At 41.3% G+C, this 19,793-nt stretch overlaps 1 protein-coding gene across 1 annotated transcript in view; it reads left to right on the top strand.

The window, feature by feature from the left end:
- The window catches only part of Dnah11 (dynein axonemal heavy chain 11), a 326,474-nt gene that overhangs the window by 81,384 nt on the left and 225,297 nt on the right, over positions 1–19,793 (top strand). The gene's annotated exons all lie outside the window — the stretch shown is intronic.

The raw sequence follows: 19,793 nt of genomic DNA, 5'->3' as shown, positions 1-19,793 counted from the left end.
AGTTTCTTCCAGGGCTGGTTGAGTTATTGACATTTATGCTTTGATTATAACTATAAAGTGAGGACATTAAAAAAACATTAATATTGTTTCAATGTGGAACTGCCATCTTTCTGTGTGTCTCTGTTTAGTTTCCCCAAGATTCTGCACTTGATTCTCTCGCCTCCCAACTTACCATTTCTTAAAATAGTAAATGACATTCTGTGGGTAGTATTTATACCAATTTTATTATCTTTAACCTGATGGCTTCTTTATTATTTGTTTGTTGTTGAAGATAAAGAACAAAGCCCAGGAAGGGAAATAAAGCAAGCACAAAAGATCCACTTTCTCAAGAACAGCATTGGCAGCATCTGGCATGTGACCATCTTGAGGGCTTCCTTCTGTCTGCTAGCTGTTTGTCTATTCACCCAGAAGAAGTATACTTATGTTGGTAGCTCTACATTGAAGAATATCACTGTCCATGTATTGTATATGTAGCTTTGTCAAAACTTCTTTCCTCCTGTACCGCCTTTGAGTTTATTGTGGTTGTCTCACTTTGGCCCCAAATACTTCAAATTTTAAAATATTTGCCTGTCTTAAATGACAGGAATTTATATACTTATGGTTGAGAATTTGTTTGATATGTGTGTGCATTGGTGGAATGGCCAAATCAAGTCATCTGGCATGTGTATTGACTTACTGTCTGTGGATGAAACATTTAGAATTCGTTTTAGCAGTGTTTGAATACACAGTTTTTGTTAGCTGTTGTTACTGTGATGTCACTATGAGTCTCTTAAATGTATTCCTTTTCTCCAACTGGAAGTTGGGGATCCTTTGGCTAGCATCGCCCTGATTCTTCTTGCCTCTCATAGCTGCTACTTTACACACTTTGGTTCTATCTTCTATCTTTTCTATGTAAGTAAGCTGAAAAGGTATTTGTCTGCGTGTTCTAGCTTATTTCAGTTAAGAAAGTGTATTTGTCATTGCTGTTTCAGATGACAGATTTCCTTCAGAACTCCACTCTGCATACCTACCATAATTCCTGATGGACATGTAAACTGAGAGCATATCTTAGTTGTTCTGCTAACACTTCAATGAACATGGGAGTGTGGATGTTTCTTTCAGCCCACAAACTTCATTCTCGTGTTCACATGGGCAGTAGTGGACTTGCTGGGTCATATGGTAGCTCCATCTCTGGCTTTCTGGGGAACTGTTAAGTCAGTTTTTATAACATCTGGACTAACAAGTTACCACCAAAAATGTACAAGGATTCCCTTTAAACCCTCACTATTCTTACTTTAGTAGCTTTTTCTCAGTGTTTTTATCTCAGTTTTCCAAAAATTCTCTCATGCGTATATGTGTTTGTACTTGTATGTACAGGTACATAGGTATGTGTGTGCACATGTGCTCAGAGGCCAGAGATTAACCCAGGTGTCATCTCTCAGGCACGAGCCACCTTGGTTTTGTTGTCATTTGTTTTGTCTCGGAGACAGTGTCTTTTACTGATCTGTAGCCCATGGGTGAGGCTACACTGGCTGACAGAGCTATCAGCTCCCAAACAGCCTTACACTGTCCAGCCTTCTGATTCCCAACCTTTTCTGCCATGTCTTATTTCAGAGATAGTAGATTTCCTTAGACCATTGGGCACAGACACTGTGGAGGCCCAGCTCACTGTGGTTGTTTGTAAGGCTTGTTTCCTCAAGGTCTGGGCTTGTTTCGTCTGCAGGATCTCTCTACCTGGAGCTGGGCAAATTGTGTGTGTGTGTGTGTGTGTGTGTGTGTGTGTGTGTTCCTACTATTTTTTTCAAGAGCTGTGGATTCTGGACTGGTTCTGGGCTTAATTACGGGATAGGTTTCCTGGTTACACTAGCAGACATAATTTGAGACTTTGATTTGTTTTATAGGATGTTTTTCCTCCCTAAAGCCCCATGTGCATCAGGCTTTCACGCAGTTCTTCAGAGCTAGTATATGGAGGTTTTCTAGAGCCGTCTTCAGAGCTAGTATACAGAGGTTTTCTAGAGCTGTCTATTGGACTATGAAACACCAAAGATCCTGGCTACTCAATTTCCACTCCTGGCCTTGCATAGATAGTGTGCAATTCATAATCTAAACGTGATATTTCTGTTCCCGTGTGGCCTGGAATGTTGAGTCTCTACCAAACCCTACTTGGGGCTGCCATGGTTGTCAGCTATTAAAACACAGCCTTCTGCTTTGAGACATGGCTTAGTGTCATTAAGGTAGTGTTCTCCTCCCCTCCTTTCCTTTCCCTTCCCCTTCTCTTCCTTCCCCTCACCTTCCTTTTCTTCTCCTCCTCTTACCTCTCCTCCCCTTCCTCTTACCTCCCCTCCCTTTCCCTTCCCTTCCCTCCCCTCCCCTCTCCTCTCCTCTCCTCCCTTCTCCTCTCCACCCCTCCCCTCCCTTCTCCTCTCCTCTCCTCCCCTCTCCTTTCCTCTCCTCCCTTCTCCTCTCCACCCCCTCCCTTCTCCTCTCCTCCCCTCTCCTCTCCTCTCCTCCCCTCTCCTTTCCTCCCTCTCTCTCCCCTCTCCTCTCCTCTCCTCCCTCCCCACCCCTCCCCTCTCCTCCCCTCCCTTCTCCTCTCCTCTCCTCCCCTCTCCTCCCCTCCCCTCTCTTCTCCTCTCCCCTCCCTTTTCCTCCCCTACCTTCTCCTCTCCTCTCCTCCCCTCCCCTCTCTTCTCCTCTCCCCTCCCCTCCCTTTTCCTCTCCTCTCCTCTCCTCTCCTCTCCTCTCCTCTCTCTCTCCTCTCCTCTCGTTATTAATAAGGCAATAGCTGTCACTGTATGCTCGTGCAGCACGTGTTCTTGTTTCTCCAGGATAGATCACCAGAAGTAAACATTCTGGTCAAACACCTTGGATGATGGTACAAATTTGCCCCCCAGTATTGATGCCAAGAAGTGTCTTCTTCCTCCCTCAGTAGCATAGGGTTGACTGTTTAACAGATTATAACCAGAGCTGCATTCCTATAGTGTTCACTTAGCCAACTAATGAGTTTAATTTTTTCTCTCTTAATGTTTTTATAAGGTTTTCCATTTTTTCAAGACTTGTTGCATATACAGATGCATACATCTAAATGAAGTACATATGAGAAAAACAGAGAGGTAGAGTATGAAGGTTAGAATGATTAGTGTGTGCGTGCATGTGTGTGTGTTTGTATGTGCATGTGTGTGTGTAAGATGGGGGACAATGAACATATGTGCATGAGTGAGCATGTGTGAGGCATGGAGAGCAGGTTGAGGAGTTGGTGGTTGGGATAGGATTTCTCTTGTTTCTCCTGCACTTCACATTACAGACTAGCTGGTCTGCACACTTAGGGGAAAGTCTCATGTCTCCACTTCCCATCGCACCATAGAAATGCTGGATACAGATGCAAATCTCTACACCTGGCTTTTTTTAAATATGAGTTCCAAGGGTTGTCAGGCTTGTGCTGCATTCACGTTCACACCAGAAGCCACTTCTCCAGCTTGGGACAAAAGCTGGAGTGTGTGACAGACCAGTCGTGTGGATGTCTTCAACAGCATTCAGTTCTGCAGCTGGTACTGACATGGGTATTGGAGAAGCTACTGCTTGCACGCTGCTAATGCTATGCTTAGGATCATGAGAAGTATGTGCATCTCTACTGAAACCCATCTGGTGATCTTCCTTTAAAAGCAAGTGTAGCCAAGACTGCAGAAATGGCTCACTCAGTAAGAAAGAGTGCCGCTGCCCAAGCAGGAGCGCCTGAGTTCAATACTCTTTGCCACAGAGTTCTGGGGGCAGAGACAGGAGGATCATTGGGGCTTGTTGACTGCCAGCCTAGCTCTTAATACTGTGAGAGACCCTGTCTCAGGGGAATAAGGTGGAGAATATAGAGCTGGGTGTTTTATGTCTTCCTCTAGTGTCTATACGTGTGCACTTAGCATACACAACCACACATGCACATCACACACATATACACGCACATATATATACTGCATATCTGTGTGTGTGCATGCATGCTGGAGTTTATTTTAATTAAAATTGCTGTTGTAACAATGGGAGAAACTTTTGAAATGAGCTTCAGAGCTTGAAAAGAGCTTAGTTTTAAAACTGGAGGTCAGAGTTGGTGTTAACAGATATCTGCCTACGGATTTGATTTTCCTTCTTCTTTTTGAAAATCCGTGAGATTAGTGAACTCAGATAATTGTTTCAAGTTCTGTTTCTTTCCTATCGTTATTGCATGTACTATAGCGTTAGATTAAGAACACTCCTACACACAAGACACACACACACATGCACACACACAGAGAGACACACATGCACACAAAAAGACAGACAGACAGACAGCAGACAGACACACACACACACAGTCCTCTGGCTATGTATCCCTGCCTTTCTTTCTCAGAATTTTTGAAATGAGATAAATCAAATGGATTTGATTCCTTAGATTTGAAGGTTCCTTGGCAAAGACGTTGTTTTTTGTTTCTGCCTTCTTGAGGATTGAGAATGGTGAGAAAGCTTCCCCTGTTCTTATTACCGAACTGTGTGGAGAAGCATCAAAAAGGAACAGAAGATTTTACACATGCAAAACTTAACTGTGGTGTGCTTAGAATTGGAGACTTGTGGATAAACCATGACAAAAACAACAGAAAAAGAGTGCCCTCGTTGCCATCCTTTACAGCACAGACGCAGAGGATTGGACAAAGAAGAAAAAGATTTTCATTTTCCTGCTTGCCCTCCCTTTCAGTTGCCGACTGAGAAATTGTTTAGAAACAGATTGTATTCAAAGTTGATAGTTGCATTACTTGGTTTTTTGTTTCTGTGAAGGGCCACTTGGCCCCAGTTCTTCTAGTTACACAGGCAGAGGGTATATGATGAGTTATCTGCTCAAATCCATGGTTGCCAGGAAACAGATAAAATAGATGCTAGGAGGAGCTACAACCCTCAAAGACAATTCCCCAGGTTGGGGGGGGGGGTGTACAGCCTTTAAAGACAGTGCCCATGGAGGAACCTCAGCCTTCAAAGACAGTGCCCATGGAGGAACCTCAGCCTTCAAAGACAGTGCCCAGGGAAGAAATACAGCCTTCAAAGACAGTGCCAATGGGGAAGCTACAGCCTTCAATGACAGTGCCCAGGGAGGAACTTCAGCCTTCATAGACAGTGCCCATGGAGGAAATACAGCCTTCAAAGACAGTGCCCATGGGGAAGCTACAGCCTTCAAAGACAGTGCCCATGGGGAGGATACAGCCTTCAAAGACAGTGTCCCCAGTGACTACTTCTGTCTGACAAGCTCCACCATGGGAAAACTCATTTAGGCATCAGTTCATCTGTGAATTTATCTGTGACTGAGCTTTGAGCCTGACCTAGTAGCTAAGATACTATTTTGTTATTTTGTTCTTTGGGACAGGGTCTCACTATGTAACCCAGGCAGTTGGCTGACCTGGAACTCACTACGTAGATCATGCTGGCTTTGAACTCAGAGATCCAGAGTGCTCAGAGGATGCGCCTCTCCATGGAGCAATCCTAAACAGTAGGCCAGCCAAGGAGCAGTCTTCTACACCCCAGTCATCTTTGATCACAGCCTAAAGCAGTGTCCTTGTTTTGTCCCATACCTTATTATTGTCTGTTATTGGCTGCATAAGGGAGCCCATTGGTCCTGAAGCCTCCTTAGATATATTGAGACATGTCTTTTTTCTCGATTGTATGTGTTATCTGTTACCCCTATGACTTGTGGCCTGCAAACACCGATAAATGAGACTACAAGAGACATATGCTTTTGACTTCTCTCACCCAGAACTGTGGTTGCTTCTTCCTCTCTGCACTCAGTCCACTGCATGCAAAACGGCTGCACTGAGCATGCATAGAGCTGTTGCTTCTCATCACAATGGTGAGCTGTAACAGCCACTGGCATAGCATTTGCGTTGAATTAAGCTTCATAAGTGATGTGCAGGTGACTTGAAGGAATGATGAAGATACACATAGAATGTATGCAGATCCAATTCCATTTCTTTAAGAGGTGTGAACATGGGTGGAGTTTGATACTAACCAAGAGGAAGCCTGTCCTGGAACCAGCTGCCGTGGCTACCAGAAGGCTGTCTGTTGGACGACAGGCCTTGTGGGATTAATTTCTCAGATACTCTGAGAAATGCCTGGAAGTTAGCCACAGATGACTCTGAAATGATTCATAGCTGGCATCAGAGAGCCATTTCATACATGCAAGCAAGAGGAAACTGTCATCAGACAGACAGTAGTGTACCTGTTTTAACCCAGAGAGAGTTCAAAATCAGATTTCACAAGCATAAAAATTGCAGGAGTTCTATGAGGTTATGAAGATCCTTAGAAGAGCTGTAACCCCTCCCCATTTCCTGTATGTTCCAGAAGATTGCCATTGTGTGTTGTTTTTGTTGTTGTGTGTGTGTATGTGTGGTGGGGGAGTGTCCTTAGACAAACCCTGAGAAATACCTATAAGTCAGTGAGCCATGATATGAAGAAATTTTGCCATGGCTCTGTCTTAACAGCAGGAACCCGAGAACTTTTACTGAAGTGGAAGAACAAATTATAAATGTTTTACTTACACAGCTGCAAGGCTCTAATATGTATCTTATTCCCGTTTCTGGGGAAAGAGCCCACTTACAGCCCTATAAATGAGTGAACATGGCGAGCCAGTTATAAGAACAGATAACAGGCAGTATCTGGTTCATGGCCTGTAGCTATCATGGGGCCCTACATCCCATAGTCATTGAAGATCCCACAGTGACAGGTGAGTAGAAAAAGGAACTTATTTATATGTAACTTGCTTCTTCTCTTTCACTCATTAACACCATAGCTGGCTTTGCAGACAGACCAACACATGAAATTCTGAGTTCAGAGGAAAAGGAAAAACCCATTAAAACACATGGATAAGGAAGATAATGGCCCCATGAGTTCATCCCAAAGAACACACAATTACTACATCATGTAGTGTTAGGAGATTAGCCATAAAGATGCAGAATTTTCTACACCTTTTGTGACATTCAAAAAAAACTTGATACAAAAAACATCATACAATAAGGGAATATGCAGTGTACAATAGAGAACTAATCCTGTAGGTAAATGACATGAAGTAGCATGAGTTCTTTGCAGGGTCTCCACCTAACGCTGCTGGACCACACTGACACACCTCACATTTCCACAGGTCTCATGAGTACAACTGGCTGTCTTTCGTTCTCAGTGTGTTTACATAGTGAACAGACACGAAGATAGACTTCACTCTACAGCAAAGGGAAATTTGGCTTATTTTCTGCTATTATAACAAAACTCTTCCTGGGGCAAATGTCAGCCAAGTTTATTGTGTTTTAGGAATGATCATGGACCCTCCTAAGTCAGAGATGTTGTCTCATAGCCTGGCACTTGTTTGTGCTGTGTGATCCAGCCCTATCATGACTCTACAGTACAGGAGCCCTAGGACAGCTTGTGCTATTGTTTTGAGGAATGAGTGGTCTTTCTCCAACCCAGCAGTCTGTCCTCTGCTGGTGCTGAACAGTGACAGGCTAACAAGTCAGCTTGTAAGTAGGGTAAATCTTAGGCCATTCATGTTTCCTTTTTTTCCATTTATGTTTCTTAATGTTTTCAGATCCATCCATTTTGTTGTTTATATTTGCTGAGCCTTTGTTCTGAGTCCTTAGTAGTATTTCACCACATCAATATACTGTAAATTCTTTATCCATTCTATTGACTGGCACTTGTTTTTCTACTGTGAAAACTTATACTGCTTTTATATTCTTGAAAAAAAAAAAGATTTTTCTTAGAAATATAGTGTAACAGGAAAAGTGGGCTGCTTGTCGTCCCGGCCGCCCAGCTAGCTTACACCCACAATAACCACACAGAAATTATATTAATTAAATCAATGCCTGGCCCATTATCTCTAGCCTCTTATTGCTAACTCTTAAATATTAGTTTAACCCATCTCTATTAATCTGTGTATCGCCATGTGACTGTGGCATACCGGCAGGATTCTACCCAGTGTCTGTCTCAGGCAGGAGATCCATGGCGTCTCTCCCTCTGCTTTTTTCCCCAGCATCCAGTTCTGTCTACTTAGCCTACCTAAGTTCTGTCCTATCAACTAGGCCAAGGCAGTTTCTTTATTCATTATCCAATGAAAGCAACACACAAACAGAAGGAACTCCTACACCAATATATTTTATTTCTTCTGGAGAAATCCATGAAAGCAAGATTGTGTGGTAATAAAGGTGCATATTTAAACATCAAAGACACCGAGAAAGTTCTTCATGTCATGCTACCACCAAAGATTCACAAGGATTCTAGATGCTTCCACTACTTGACCTATCTTCATGCTGTCAATTGTCTGTAATTATAGCCATTCCAGGAGCCATCAATTAATATCTCAGCATATATTCAACCTGACTTTCTCTAACATCTGAAGACACTGAATAACGATTTTATATTAACTAGTAGTCTGTCTTATATTGTGGTGTCTCTCAATTTTTTAAACATTTAAGTGACTTTCCTTTTTTCTGTTAATTCCAAGAGTTCTTATTTATTCAGGATATAAATCCTGTGTCAGAAAAATGAATAGATTGAACAGTTTCTTCTGCTACCCAAATAAGTTACTGGTTCCATAATTTGCATATTTTAATGGGAGTTGTTATGGATACAAATTTGAATTTTTTGATGTAATAAACATTTTCCTCTCATGGCTAATACCTTTTGTGTCAAAGATAAATTCTCATCCACCTAAAAGTCATCAATGTATCTACTTCTCCCAAGATGTGAGAGAGTTCTTGGCGTCTCTGTTAGGACAATGACCCACTTATCTTTCTTTGTTTCCACTGAATTGGCTTCCCACCTTGATCCAAAGAAAGTCAGTTTCTCTCTCTCTCTCTCTCTCTCTCTCTCTCTCTCTCTCTCTCTCTCTCTCTGGTGTGTGTGTGTATGTATGTGTGAGTTCCACACTTTTTTCTTCATCTATTTTCTTCTCTATGACAAATCCACGGTCTTAATTACTGTAATATTATAGTAAACCTTGAAGTCAAATTTCTCATATCTCTTATTTTCCCTCTCACAACTATTTAGACTATTCTGGAACTTTTAAATATAAATTATTATTAACATGGTGCTTACTTTTAGAAGAATATTTTAGCCTAATTATATTCTCTTTAGACTGACCATAATTGTAAATACAAAGTTTAGGAGAATAGTTCTAATCAACCTAAGGTCATGGTACCTCCTGAAGAGAGATCATTTTTAATTCCTCTGTGGTGCCTTTTGTAGCTTTTCATATAGGAGTTTTATACATTTCCCACTAGATTTATTTGTGATAAATAAATTTATGATATTTTGATCCTAGTACATTTTTAAACTTTAACTTCCAGCATTTACGGAAAATCATGAAAACATATTGAATGAAAATGTGTTTACCTTGCACCTGAGGAGTTTGCATCTTGCTTTCTTTATTTAGCACTGTGGGTTTTTTGAAATACAGATTTTGCAGGGTTTGCTGTCTCTATGAAGATGTCAACTGTAAACAATGACAGTTTTACTTCTGTTTGTTTCTTTGTTCTTTATTTCCTTTTCTTGAGCTACTGCATTGGCTAGGATCACTAGAACAGGACTGAAGTCATGAGACTATCTTATGAACAATTCAGGGAAAAACAATTTAGTGTCACCATTAAGTCTGAACTAATTTTTTTTTAAAAAGATGTCCGTTGTTGTACGGATTTTCCTAGGGAGATGTAAATGCATGCTTATTCACCTCAAGTAGGACATTGGTGAAAGATGAGAGAAACAAATCCAGTCAGGTCTACCTTTGTGAACACATGTTTATTGGAATTACCAGGTCCATGAAAGGGTTATTTTTTCCTAATAATTTTTTTTTTTACTTTATAAATAATACCATTCAAAATTTCCACTTCCTCCCCTCCTCCCACTTTCCTCCTGCTCTCCCACTTACCCTCTCCTAAGAGAGGGCAGGGTACCCTACCCTGTCCAAGTCCAAGGCCCTCACCCCTCCATCCAGGCTTAAGAAGGTATGCATCCAAATAGAATAGGATCCCAAAAAGCCAGTACATGCAGTAGAGACAAATCCCAGTGCCATTATCATTGGCTTCTCAGTCTGTTCCAACTGTCAGCCATGTTCAGAGAGTCCGATTTGATCCCATGCTCATTCATTCCCAGTCCAGCTGGAGTTGGTGAGCTCCTATTAGCTCAGGCACACTGTCTCAGTGGTTGGACCAACCGCTCATGGTCCTGACTTCCTTGCTCATATTCTCCCTCCTGCTCTTCAACTGGACCTTGGGAGCCCAGTCCAGTGCTCTTATGTGGGTCTCTGTCTCTTTCTCCATTTGTCACTGGATGAAGGTTCTATGGTGATATTCAAGATAGTTGTCAGTCTGACTACGAAACAAGGCCACCCTCTCCTCCACTGCCCAGGGTCCTAGCTGGGGACATCCCAGTGGGCACCTGGGAACCCCTCTAGAGTAAAGCCTCTTGCCAACCCCAAAATGGCTCCCTCAATTAAAATATCTTCTTCCCTGCCCCCTATCCGTCCTTCCTCCATCTCAACCATTCCACTCCCCCAAGCTCTCCCCAACCCCCCTTTTCCCTTATCTCTCTCCCTCTCCCCCTCCCCCCATCCCCATGCTCCCAACTTTTGCCTGGCGATCTTGTCTGCTTCCCATTTCCAGGAGGATCTATATGTTTTTCCTTGGGTTGACCTTATTACTTAGCTTCTCTAGGATCTTGAACCATAGGCTCAATGTCCTTTGTTTATGGCTAGAATCCACTGATGAGTGAGTACATACCATATTCATATTTTTGGGTCTGGATTATCTCACTCAGAACAATGTTTTCTATTTCCATCCATTTGCATGCAAAATTCAAGATGTCATTGTTTTTTTTTTTTCTGCTGAGTAGTACTCTAATGTGTAGATGTGCCACACTTCCTTTATCCATTCTTCCATTGAGGGCATCTAGGTTGTTTCCAGATTCTGGCTATTACAAATAATGCTGCTATGAACATAGTTGAACAAATGCTGTTGTAGTATGATTAGGCATTTCTTGGGTATATTCCCAAGAGTAGTATTCCTAGAACCTGAGGTAGGTTGACTCCCAATTTTCTGAGAAACCTCCACACTGATTTCCAAAGTGGTTGCACAAGTTTGCATTCCCACCAGTAATGGATGAGTGTTCCCCTTCACATCCTTGCCAGCATAAGCTATCATTGGTCTTTTTGATTTTAGCCATTCTGACAGGTGTAATATGGTATCTAAAGGTTGTTTTGATTTGCATTTCCCTGATAGCTAAGGAAGTTGAACAGGTCCTTAAGCATCTTTTGGCCATTTGAAATTCTTCTGTTGAGAATTCTCTGTTCACTTCAGTACCCCATTTTTTAATTGAGATATTTAGAATTTTAATGTCTAGTTTCTTGAGTTCTTTATATATTTTGGAGATCAGACCTTTGTCAGTTGCGGGGTTGATGAAGATCTTCTCCCATTCAGTAGGTTGCCTTTTTGTTTTAATGACTGTGTCCTTTGCTTTACAGAAGCTTCTCAGTCTCAGGAGGTCCCATTTATTCATTGTTGCTCTTATGGTCTGTGCTGCAGTGGTTATACGTAGGAAGTGGTCTCCTGTGCCCATGTATTGCAGGCTACTTCCCACTTTCTCTCCTATCAGGTTCAGTGTGGTCAGATTTATATTGAGGTCTTTAATCCATTTGGACTTGAATTTTTTGCATGGTGATAGATATGGATCTATTTTCATTCTTCTACAGGTTGACATCTAGTTATGTTAAAGATGCTTTTGTTAAAGATGCTTTTCTTTCTTCCATTGTATAATTTTAGCTTCTTTGTCAAAAATCGGGTGTTATAGGTTTATGGATTAATATCCAGGTCTTTGATTCAATTCCATTGCTCAACATCTCTGTTTTTATGCCAATGCCAAGCTGTTTTCATTACTGTGGCTTTGTAATAGAGTTTGGTGTCAGGAATGTTAATGCCTCCGGAAGTTCCTTTATTGTATAGGATTGTTTTGGCTATCCTGGAATTTTGTTTTTCCATATAAAGTTGATTATTGTTCTCTCAAGGTCTGTGAAGAATTTTGTTGGGATTTTGATGGGGATTGCATTGAATCTATAGATTACCTTTGGTAGAATTGCCATTTTTACTATGTTGACCCTACCAATCCAAGAGCATGGGAAATCCTTCCATTTTCTGGTATCCTCTTCAGTTTCTTTCTTCAAAGCCTTAAAGTTCTAGTCAAATAGATCTTTCACTTCCTTGGTTAGTGTTACCTCAAGATACTTTATGTTATTTGTGGCTATCATGAAAGGTGATGTTTCTCTGATTTCCTGCTCTACTTCTTTACTTTTGTGTATAGGAGGGTTACTGATTATTTTTGAGTTGCTCTTGTACCCTGCCACATCACTGAAGGTATTTATCAGCTGTAAGGAGTTCTCTGGAAGAGTTTTTGGGGTCATTTATGTACACTATCATATCATCTGAAAATAACAAAAGTTTGACTTCTTCCTTTCCAATTTGAATCCCCTTGATCTCTGTATGTTTTCTTATTGCTATTGCTAGAACTTCAAGCACTATATTGAAGAGATATGGAGAGAGTGGACAGCTTTGTCTTGTTCCTGATTTTAGTGGAATGGCTTTGAGTTTCTCTCCATTTAATTTGATGTTAGCTGTCGGCTTGCTGTATATTGCTTTTGTTAGATTTAGATATGATCCTTGTATCCCTAATCTCTCCAAGACCTTTATCATAAAGGGGTGCTGAATTTTGTAAAATGCTTTTCCAGCACTAATGAAATGATTATATAGTTTTTTTTCTTTCAGTTTATTTATATGATGGATTAAACTGATGCCTTGAATCTCTGGGATGAAGCCTACTTGATCATAATGGATGATTTTTTTTTTGATGTGTTCTTGGATTCGGTTTGCCAGTATTTTATTGAGAATTTTTGCATCGATGTTCATGAGTGAAATTGGTCTGAAATTGTCTTTCTTAGTTGAGTCTTTATGTGGTTTTAGTATCAGGGTAACTGTAGCTTCATAAAAAGAGTTTGGCAATGACTCTTCTGTTTCTATTATGTGGAACACATTAAGGAGTATAGGTATTAGTTCTTCTTGGAAGTTCTGGTAGAATTCTGTACTAAAACCATCTGGTCCTGGGATTTTTTTTGGTTGGGAGGATTTTGATGACAGCTTCTAGTTCCTTGCAACTTATAGGTCTATTTAAATTGTTCACCTGATCTTGATTTAATTTTGGTATATGGTATTTATCTTAAAAAAATGTCCATTTCTTTCACATTTTCCAATTTTGTGGCATACAGGCTTTTGTAGTAAGACCTAATAACTCACTGAACTTCCTCAGTGTATGTTGTTATGTCCTCCTTTTCATTTCTGAGCTTGTTAATTTGACTGTTCTCTCTATGCCTTTTGATTAGTTTGGATAAAGGTTTGTCAGTCTTGTTGATTATAACCAACTCTTTGTTTAATTGATTCTTTGGATTGCTTTCTGTGTTTCTATTTTGTTGATTTCAGCCCTCAGTTTGATTATTTCCAGTTTTCTACTCCTCCTGGGTGAGTCTGGTGGGTTTTTTGTTGTTGTTGGGTTTTTTTTTTTAGAGCTTTCAGGTGTTCTGTTAAGTCACTAATGTGAGATTTCTACATTTTCTTTATGTGGGCACTTAGAGCCATGAACTTTCCTCTTAGCACTGCTTTTATGGTGTTCCATAGGTTTGGGATATGTTGTGTTTTCATTTTAGTTGAATTCAAGGGAGACTTTAATTTCTTTCTTATTTCTTCCTTGACCCAGGGGTGGTACAGTAGTTGACTGTTCAGTTTCCATGAGTTTGTAGGCTTTCTGGTGGTAGAATTGTTGTTGAATTCTAACTTTATTCCATGGTGACCCAATAGTACACAAGAAGTAACTACAATTTCTTTATATCTGTGGAAGTTTACTTTGTTACCAAGTATTTGATCAATTTTCAAGAAGGTTCCATGAGATGCTGAGAAGAAGGTATATTCTTTTCTGTTTGGGTGGAATGTTCTATAGATGTCTGTTAAGTCCATTTGATTCATTACATCTGTTAGTTCTCTTATTTCTCTGTTAGGTTTCTGTCTAGTTGACCTGTCTATTGGTGAGAGAGGAGTGTTGAAATCTCCTACTATTAGTGTATTGGGTTCAATGTGTGATTTGAGTTCTAGTAATGTTTCTTTTACATATGTGGGTGTTTTTATATTAGGGGCATAGATATTCAGGATTGAGACTTCCTCTTAATGAATTGTTTCTGTTATGAGTATAAAGTTTCCTTCTCTATCTCTTCTGATTGATTTTAGTTTGAAATCAATTTTTTTAGGTGTTAGTATAGCCACACCCGCTTGTTTCTTAGATTCGTTTGCTTGGAAAACCTTTTCCCAACCATTTACTCTGAGGTAGTATCTGTCTTTGAGGTTGAGGTGTGTTTCTTGTAAACAGCAGAATGTTGGATCCTTTATATTATACTTGACCTTTTTCCTTTGTAACTCTTAATATTCTTTATTCTGTATGTTTTGTGTTTTGATTATTATATGGTGAGGGATGCTTTTTTTTTTTTTTGATCCAATCTATTTGGTGTTCTCTATGCTTTTTGTACCTTTATAGGAATATCCTTCTTTAGGTTAGGAAAGTTTTCTTCTATAATTTTGTTGAATATATTTTCTGGGCCTTTGAGCTGGAATTCTTCTCCTTCTTCTACCCCTATTATTCTTAGGTTTGGTCTTCATGGTGTCCCAGATTTCCTGGATGTTTTGTGTTAAGAATTTGTTGGATTTGCTGTTTTCTTTGACCAATGAGTCTATTTCCTCTATAGTATCCTCAGCGCCTGGGATTCTTTCCTCTATTTCTCGTATTCTGTTGGTTATACCTGTCTCTGTAGTTCCTGTTTGTTTACCCAGATTTTTCACATCTTCCAGTTTGTGTTTTCTTCATTACCTCCATTTCAGTCTTGAAGTCTTGGACTGTTTCCTTTACCTGTTTGATTTCTTGGTTTTCTTGGGTATCTATGAGGGATTTATTAATTTCTTGTAACTATTTGTTTGTCTTCTCTTTCATTTCTTTAAGGGAGTTTTTCACTTCCTGTTAAGGGTCTCCATCATTTTTCATAATGTTATGTTTAAAGTCGATTTCTTCTACTTCTTCTGGGTTAGAATGTTCAAGTCTTCCTGTTGCATGTTCGCTGGATTCTGGTGTTACCATGTTGCTTTTCAGGATGTTGGAGGAATTCTTGCATTGGTGCCTGCCCATCTCTTCCTTCAAATGAGGCCAGCAGAGTCTTGGTGTCTTGGTCCAATCTTTGCTGTGGCTGACTGTGTACTTGGGATTTTTTCTTGCTCTTCCCTCTCTTAGGTCCCCTCAGCACTGGAGCAGGCTCTCAGATCTTCTCCACCCTGAAGCAGGCTGGGTTGGGGGATCCAAGGACCCTGCAGGTAAAAAGGAGTGCTTGGGGGCAGGATAGAATCGGGTAAAGAAGGCCAGCAGCTGGGAACACACCCTGTTGGAAGGCCAGAAAAGCTTAGGGAATCGGAAGGGGCCTGGACTTAGTTCCCAGGACCATCTGGCCACATGGCCACTCATGCACCTCAACATGGGAACAGGGCCTCTTGCCGGGTTCCAAGGACCTGGCACACAAAAAGGAGGGCTTGGGAGGCAGAGTGGGATGGTATAAAGAAGCCCCAGCAGCAAGAACACTCCCTGCTGGCTCCCTGGACCTCTCAGCTCTGAAGCAGGCTAAGTTGGGGGGATCCAAGGACCTCGCAGATGAAAATTAGTTAATCTTGTGTAGGTAATAGCAGCTATGACTTCATTATTGCAATAGCAATGCCATGTCATGAAGATGCCTCTCATAGCACCCTTCCCCATCTTTCAGCTCACTTCTACAATGTTCCCTGAACCTTGGTAGGGGTAGAATTTGATATAAGTGTCCTATTAGGATGAGCTCTCAGCCTCTTCTCAGCACTGACCAGTTGTGCACTGCTCCATTGACTGTTGCCCACTGCAAACAACAGCAGCAACAACAAAAACCTTCAGCCAAGCTTGCGAGTATCCCAGATCTATAGGTATAAACATATATATTTTGAAGGAATTTGACAGTGTGACTAACCATTTAGCAATACAACAACAGATTCTATCCTAGGCCTTGTGACTTCCCTAGATATGGGCTTTTAACCAGGACTAAAGTACCAGGCATCACTTCCTTTCTGTGGAGCAGGTCTCAAATCCAGTCACAAAGCAATTTTCCCATAATAGTCATGCCACTGTTGTACCAGTGGATACCTCTTGGTTAGTAGGTTGGTACTGAAGCATCAGGGTCTGTCTTTTCTCCCACAGAAGGCTGCATGACATCATGTGGAATCATGAAAGCTAGCCAGGAAAGCTTCCTAGTCAGTGTGAGATTGATTTTTTTTTCTATATCCTACAGCTAAAATGAAGTGTCTTCCACAAAAGGGTACAGCTGTGTAGTCAGGGGCAATGGCAAGTGTGTGCTGTTTGGAGACCTTTGGGGCCTCCCTTAGCAATAACTCACAGGGAGGTATTCCATACCTTGTACTCTGAAGTTTATTTAATAACCCAATTCTTCTGGAAATGGCATGGCCCACTCATGCATTGTAATTCTATTCAAAGCCTTCTTTGGTAGTTTGAATGTAATTGCCCCTTATAATCTCAAAAGGAGTGGCTTTGTTGAAGTGGTTATGGTCTTGTGGGAGGAGATGCGTCACTGTGGAGATGGGCTTTGAGGTTTCCTGTGCTCAGGATACCACTCAGTGTCTCAGTTGACTTACTGTTGCTTGCAAGATGTAGTCCTCTCAGCTATTCCTCCACTGCCACATCTGCCTGCATGCTGCCATGTTTCCCACCATAATGATGATGAACTGAACTCTGAAACTGTAAAAGAGATCCCTCAATTAAATATTTTGCTTATAAGAGTTGCTGTGGTCATGGTGTCTATTCACAGCAATAGAAACCCTAAGACAGCTTCTTTTTTACAGTTGTATTTTGAAATTAATTTACCAACTAGTGGATCCTTTTTCATGCATCCTTAGCTTCAGTTAACCCATCACTACCGCCTCCTACTCCTCCATTCCTCTGCTCCCATCTCTGCTTAACCTTTTAGCCCTTAGTCCTCCTTTCTCTTTGTTTTCACGGGTTCTGCTATCCCTCATCTTACATGTTAGAATTAAATTGTGCAGTAGTGGGCTTCCATGTGACTTTATACCCCATGCCTTTGAGTACTTTCTTTTCCTGTAGTATTTCCGCCAGGTATGGAGTTCAAAGTCTGATCGAAAGGTATTAGAAAGTAGAAATATATTTTGTGGGAAAGGTTTTTTTTTTTTTGTTTTTTTTTTGCTAGATGTCATCATAATACTACCTCTGTCTGGAGTTTCCTTTATGTGGCATTTTTGTCATAAATGTATTTTATGGATTGCAGCTCTGTGGCATCAGGTTTTAGACGGTGCTTTTCAAAGGCTCTGACCATTTCTTCTTGTGCCAGGGGCTAGAGAATCAGAGTGACCTAGTTGAACAGGCCTGGTGCCTGTTGTCATTGGCCACTCTTGTGCCACTGGGACAAAGTGCAGCTGTTTTGATTGAGATCATGTGTTACAAAGCCTGAAAATGATGACCGTCTGATTCTTCCCAGGGAAACTTGATCTCTGATCCAGGTTTTAAGGTTTATGCTGAGAGCAGGTTGTGTGGTCTCAATATTGTCCATAGAGCATCTAAAGCCTTTCTGCTGTGCCCCCTCCTGGAGTAGTTAATTTCTGACTTTCTCCTCAATCTTCTAGATATTTGCCAATTTTACATCTGTTTACCAGAAATGAACTTTGATACTATTATTTAATGCTACTATTTTTTGTTTTTTGGTTGTTTTTTTTTTTTTTTGATTTTTCGAGACAGGGTTTCTCCGTAGCTTTTTGGTTCCTGTCCTGGAACTAGCTCTTGTAGACTAGGCTGGCCTTGAACTCACAGAGATCCACCTGCCTCTGCCTCCCGAGTGCTGGGATTAAAGGTGTGCACCACCACCACCCAGCTAATGCTACTATTTTTATACTATTATTTTTCCTGTTGTTTGGTTTATGGTCCACTGACTTCCTTATTTTGATTGTTTTCTTTTGTAATTACTCTAAGTTTGCTTTGTTTCTTTTTTCAACTTTCTGAAGATAGGATCTTCGATTGTTGCCTTTTCCATTTTTTTCTTGTCCAGCATAAGCAAGAGAAGGAATTTTCAAAACTCAATGAAAAATGTCCACCAGAAACCTGAAGAGACAGTCATGCTCAATGATGAAACCCTGGAATGGTTTCATTTGGCGTTAGGAACGAGGTGGCAATGCTCACCTTCACCATCTCAATTGCTCACCCCCGTGCCTAGTAATTTAGCAATACCATCAGAGAGCTGGACAGCGAGGCAACAAATTGGGATTTCACAGAGAGTGGGCAGTCAGTTCAACAAGTGTGGAACGTGTTCCTTTTATAATGACTTTCTATGGCTTCTGGAAATGAAGGTCTGCTGTTTCTGCTGTTGCTGAAGGTGAACTGGGCTTAAGGAAGACAGATCCGTGCTGTTGTCCTAGGAAACCAGAAACCAAGAGTTCAGCGCAGATGAAAAGCAATCAGTTGATCCAGCAACTATGCTAGACGGTGCACTTTGATGTGCTGAGCTGAGAACTCTGGTCTTAGCATTTCTGCAGAGCTGTTGTTTTAGGCTGCTGGCCTAAGTGTCCCAGGCTCATAACTCAGGCACCACAAATGTAGGCTAAAGGAGAATCCTTTCTTCTGAAAACCAAAAGCAAATTGTTCCTTTATTGCTTTATTTAAACCTGTAGCTTAAGAACATGGTTTCTTACATTCAGATATCATCTTTATGTCATCCTGCCATAAAAGCTGGGTCAGCACTAATTGAAGATCACCTCCTCGTGTATCAGGAACCGCCTCTCTGACCTTGAGTGCTCTACTGTGTCACAACCATCCTGCTAGCGCTTGGTCCTCTGTGAGAACTCTAGCTTCCTGCTAGTGCTGTGGTCCTCTGTGAGAACACTATCCTCCTGCTAGTGCTGTGGTCCTCTGTGAGAGCACTAGCATCCTGCTAGTGTCGTGGTCCTCTGTGAGAGCACTAGCATCCTGCTAGTGCCGTGGTCTTCTGTGAGAACACTATCCTCCTGCTAGTGCCGTGATCCTCTGTGAGAACACTAGCATCCTGCTAGTGCCGTGGTCTTCTGTGAGAACACTATCCTCCTGCTAGTGCCGTGGTCCTCTGTGAGAACACTAGCATCCTGCTAGTGCCGTGGTCCTCTGTGAGAACTCTAGCCTCCCTTAGAAGTGTTTATTTTATAGAGATCAGTGGTGACCTGGACTCATGTCCTGTCTTAAGAAGTGTTTCTTTGTTTGTGTAAAATGGAGAGTTGTTGGATGAGGGATTCTATCTCCCCCATCTCACATGTTATTGGAGTGTTTACACGCCAAGATCCCATTGCTATGAACTGGGGTAAGTCTATAATTGTAAAGTGTTGGGGAAATATTGAATAGAATTGTGGCTGGGTTTGCTTGAGTGAGTAAGTTACTTCATGATCTCGCCCATAAAGTTGGAGGAGAGCAGTAGTAGCTAAACTAGGATGCATACAGTGTCCACATACACACGCTGACTGTTGCATAGTAGGTGCTCAGCGAATCAGCTGATGGTATCAGAGCATAGTGGGTTCCTGTTCCCCGCTCCATACCGTTCTCCATTAGGACAGGAGGGTGACCCCCCGTGACCAGAGATCTTCCTTGCTGGCCCAGCCCCATAGCCTTTCCCACTGTGCTGTCTGCAG

The sequence above is a fragment of the Microtus oregoni genome, unplaced genomic scaffold (assembly GCF_018167655.1).
Source record: "Microtus oregoni isolate MIOR12 unplaced genomic scaffold, Mior012 000056F_ref0000123, whole genome shotgun sequence".
In the NCBI taxonomy this organism is placed as follows: domain Eukaryota; kingdom Metazoa; phylum Chordata; class Mammalia; order Rodentia; family Cricetidae; genus Microtus; species Microtus oregoni.
The sequence above is the reverse complement of the archived record's forward strand: the minus strand, read 5'-3'. Positions and strand labels throughout refer to the sequence as shown.